The sequence below is a fragment of the Palaemon carinicauda genome, unplaced genomic scaffold (genome assembly GCF_036898095.1).
Source record: "Palaemon carinicauda isolate YSFRI2023 unplaced genomic scaffold, ASM3689809v2 scaffold1395, whole genome shotgun sequence".
NCBI lineage: Eukaryota > Metazoa > Arthropoda > Malacostraca > Decapoda > Palaemonidae > Palaemon > Palaemon carinicauda.
Window position 1 is genome coordinate 17,300 of NW_027168921.1, and position 5,201 is coordinate 22,500.

Consider the following 5,201-nt stretch of genomic DNA (forward strand, 5'->3'; position numbering starts at 1 on the left):
CTATCGAGTGAAAGTTGTTTGGTATGGCTTTTGAGGATTTTTCTAAAATGCGTTAAGCAAACATCATCTAACTGCACAACAACACAGCAAACCTGAAGTTTCTGTGGGTGATGCTTGTCGATGAAATCAACCACGTGTTGATGATATGCCAACATCTGTTTTATTTGCGCCATACCTAAGATTTGGCCTACCTCCTCGATCTCCTCCGACTCACTCAACTGCGCTTGGAACTCATCATGCTGCATGGCTTGCAGCTCTTTGAGTTCCTCAGTAGTGAGCTCTTCATGATGCTCATTGACGACTTCGGTGATGTTATCTTCATCCGCCTCCAGACCCATGGACTTGCCAAGGGATACAATCTCTTCGACGTCCTCGGCGGCAACCACTGGTTCATTCTCGGGGCCAAAACCTTCGAAATATCTGGGAGCAACAGCATCAGGCCAACCCTTCTTCCAAGCGGAATTCAAGGTCCGACGTGTTACCCCCTCCCAAGCCTGATCAATGATCTTTAAGCAGTGCACGATATTAAAGTGGCTCCTCCAAAATTAACACAGTTAAGTTGGTGCTTCCGTACCTTTAAAGCACTGCTTAAATAAGTGCTTGATGTACATCTTCTTAAAATTTGAGATGACTTGCTGGTCCATGTGCTATAGGATAGGGGTGGTATTTGGTGGAAGGTACAACACCTTGATGAATTTGTATTCGTCGATGATATCATTTTTGAGTCCTGGGGGCGGTGAGTAGGTGCATTATCCAAACAAGGCAAGCACTTCAAAGGCAAATTCCTCTCCTGAAGATACTTCTTGACAGCAGGACTGAAAGCTACGTATACCCATTCAACAAAGATATGCCTAGTAACCCAAGCCTTAGAATTAGAACACTTTATTTTGCAGTCCCCGCTGGCGTTGGCACAAAGCGCAGGAGTCAACCGATCCTCTCATTGGCTTATGTCCAGGCATTTTCTTCTCTTCGGCGGTAATGTACGTTCGACTTGGTATCTTTTTCCAAAACAGACCGGTTTCATCACAGTTGAACACCTGTTGCTCTACGTAACCTTCCTCCACCACGATGCTTTCGAACTTTTTAACAAAGTCTTTAGCAGCCTTGATGTCCGAACACGAAGCTTCTCCATGACGAACAAAAGAATGAATCCCGGTCTGTTTCCTAAATTTCTCGAACCAACCTCGAGACGCCTTGAATTCCTCCTTCGTAGGCTCGGCAGAGCTCTAACCCGCGTCACTCCGAAAGCGCGACGCCTTCAAGTCACTGTAGATAGCGTTGGCCTTCTCCCAAATAATCGTTTCTGTGATCTTATTGCCAACAATCTCCCTGTCTTTGATCCATATTAACAAAAGTCGTTCCATCTCTTTAAGGGTAGGGCTACGACGTTTGGAAATAATCGTGATCACCTTCGAAGGTTTCACTGATTTAATGGCTGCCTTCTGTTTATGATCGTTGAGGTAGTATACATATTCCGGCCATATTGTTTAGCCAGATCGCTAACACGTACACCTCGCTCATGCTTTTCTATTATTTCTTGCTTTAATTCTAATGAAAGCATAGACTTCCTCCTTTTCTCACCACTACTACTACTTCCTGAACCGAAACTAAGCTCTTTAGGACCCATGATTAGGGAACACAGAAAACAACACGTGAAAAAGGAAGATAAAACTGTTAAAACTGAGCGAATAGAGGACAACCACACGATGTGCACGAGATGAAAGTGTACCAACCGTGTGTCACACAATTGTACATAATTATTTTGTATATATTATGCTTGTATCTGCGCTCTTCCCTCGCACTAAAAAGGACCTGAATGATCATGTCTCCGTTTTGCTCTGTAACATTGTCTGTCTCTCGAACAGGTCATGCCCTGTTGCCTTGAGGTTTTGTATATAAAGAAGAGTGTTCCTTAATAAATAACTCAGTCGTTTCCAATCTGCCTTTGAGTTCAAAACTTCTCTCTCGGCACTTCATATTGGTGACCCCGGAAGTCGACTCGCTTCCACTGCCTTCCACACCCACCTCCCTCGCCCCTCCATCGTTGGTACTATGACGGAGGCGGACTCTACCCCAGCAGTTAGCACTGCGGCCGCTCCATTGAAACTTTCACCGTTCGCTAGTGGAGAAGCGTTTGCTTGGTTTCAACGTGCTGAAGTCCACTTTCGTATCAGGGGCGTGACTCGCTCAACCACCAAAGCGGATTATGTTCTCGCGGCTATACCCGAGGACACCTTCCCAGAAATATCCGACTGGCTTTGTGAACAAGGAGACACCTCATTAGCGTATGACATCCTCAAATCATACCTTCTGCAGCAGTAATCGCCGTCGCCAGCCGCCCGTATAGCAAAGCTTTTTCACCTCTTGCAACAACCGTTGGGGCACCAAAGTGCTTCGCTTGCCCTCAGGAAAATGACCAGTATCGCTCGCCTTCAACCTGCCGCAGACAGCTCTCCTCGAGAGGTGAATCTACTCCGTGCCCTTTGGATACGCCGTTTACCTGAACCTGTGCACGCTGCCATACCCAATGTCGATAGGTTACCCATAAAGGACTTGATGACCAAAGCCGACGCCCTTATGGACAGCCACTTCAAGACCTCCATCAACGCCTCCAACCCCGACGACGAGGATGCCTATTCAACATAAACCGAAGCTGACATGAATGCCGTAGGACATACGCGCCTACCCCGTGACGTGCCGAAGTGGCGACAAAGCCGCCCACCACCCACCAATCGCTCGCGCCCCAACGAACGACTTCTACAGCCACTTACTACCTCCCATCCGCCGCAGTTTTGCTACTACCACTTCAGATTCGGGGCAACCGCGAAGAAATGTGCCAAAGATTGTCAGTGGTCAAAAAACGTGTAATTAGGCCATCGCTTGTGGCGGTGGCCTCCCATGTTTCTAATCTTTTCTTTTTAAAGGATGCAGGAACGGGCGTGCGATTTTTGGTAGACACTGGTGCTTGTCGTTCTCTTTTGCCAAGGAAACTCTTCAAGGCACAACGTAGTCTGTCTACATCTGCCGACGTCCGCTTGGTAGCTGCCAACGGATCTGGGACACCCACCTAGGGTTACGAGAACCTCACATTATCGTTCGGAAACGGTAAATTCAATTGGAAGTTTCTCGTTGCTGACGTCACAATGCCAATCCTCGGTGCGGATTTCCTCTCTCATTTCCACCTTCTGGTCGATGTCGCCCACCGACGATTGGTCAACAAGACTCGTACTTGTAGACACCTCTTCAACCCGCCCCTCTAACCTCGCTCTCCACATCAGCGCACCCATGGATGCCTACGCCCACCTCCTCACGTCGTACCCGAAGGTTTTCCGTCCAGAACTTCGCCAAACGCCCACGGTTCCTGCCAAGCACGGTATTTATCACCATATCAAGACGACGGGACCCCCAGTCTTCGCAAAATTCAGACGTCTGGCACCGGAACGATTGGCAGCCGCCAAACAGACGTTCGCCGAAATGGAGAAAATGGGACTTTGCCAAAAGGCCTCCAGCCCATGGTCGTCACCCTTACACATCGTTCTGAAGAAAGATGGCTCCCTCTGTCCTTGCGGGGATTGCAGGCTCCTGAACATGCTAACAGAACCGGATCACTACCCCCTCCCAAACATTGCTAATGTATCCTCCTACATGCAGAAAGCGAAGGTTTTCTCTATGCTTGACCTCCTGAAGGGATATTATCAGGTGCCTATGAACCCACAAGACATCCCCAAGACCGCCATCACCACTCCGTTTGGCACATACATCTTCAATTACTCCTGTTTTGGCCTTCGTAATGCTGGGGAACGTTTCAACGTCTCATGAATGGCATCCTAGGGGACCTCCCTTTCTGTGTATGTTATGTGGACGACATACTTGTGTTCTCCTCCTCAAAAGAGGAACACCTCCGTCACCTGCGCATCGTACTCGACTTCCTGCAACAAAACGGCCTTGTAGTGCGGTACGACAAGTGTACCTTTGGCGCCAACGAAGTGTCATTCTTAGGGCACCGTATCACTCCTGAAGGACTCCATCCCCTCCCTGAGAAGGTAGCAGCCGTTCAGAATTTCCCTACGCCCTCGACCGTCAAAGCTCTGCAAGAATTCTTGGGCATGATCAACTATTATCACCGTTTTCTGCCCGCCATTGCCGCCACTCTTGCTCTCCTCTACGCCGCCCTCAAGGGCAAGCCAAAGGACCTGAAGTGGGGTCCCTTTCAAGAAGCAGCCTTCTGCAATGCGAAGAAGGCCCTATCAACTGCTGCGGCTCTCACTTCTTACTCCACCGATGCCAGCGACGTCGCTATTAGTGCAGTACTCGAGCAGGTGGTCAAAGGCTCGCCCCGCCCATTGGCCTTCTTCAGCAGAAAACTGTCCAAGGCAGAATCGTGTTATTCTACCTTCGATCGCGAATTGCTGGCGGTGCACTTGGCTGTCCGTCACTTTCGCCATTTCTTAGAAGGTACGCCCTTCGTCATTCGCACAGACCACATGCCTCTGGTGCACGCCTTCACTCAACAGTCTGACGCTTGGTCCGCCCGTCAACGCCGACATCTCTCCGCCGTGGCTGAATACAATTGCACCCTCCAATACGTCCCTGGGAAAATGAATCCCGTTGCCGATGCCCTGTCAAGAAACACGTTGGCTGCCGTTCAACTGGGATTGGATTACAATGCCCTGGCTGAAGCCCAACGACAGGATCCAGAGTATCAAGCTTGTAGGACATCCTGCACGTCCCTCCGTTGGGAGGATTTTCCCCTCGAAGACTCCAACACCACCCTCCTCTGTGACGTCAGAACTGGTAGACCGCGACCTTGGATTCCTGCTCCCATGCGCCAACAGGTGTTTGATTTCATCCACAGCCTTTCACATCCCTCGTGCCGTTCTACTGCACAGCTGCTGAAGGCAAAGTTCATTTGGCACGGCATTTCTAAGAATGCTAAGGATTGGGTCTGTCCCTGTACTTCTTGCCAAACTTCCAAAGTACATCGACACACGGATTCAGGAGTGGGCACCTTTCCTCAACCTCAGCGTCATTTCGCACACATACACGTTGACGTTGTAGGCCCCCTACCCACATCACATGAACATCGTTACCTGTTTACCGTCATCGACCGCTCCACTCGTTGGCCTGAAGCTATTCCCATGGAAACTGCAACGTCTGCCTCATGTACATTTGCCTTACTCTCTGAATGGATTTCAAGATTC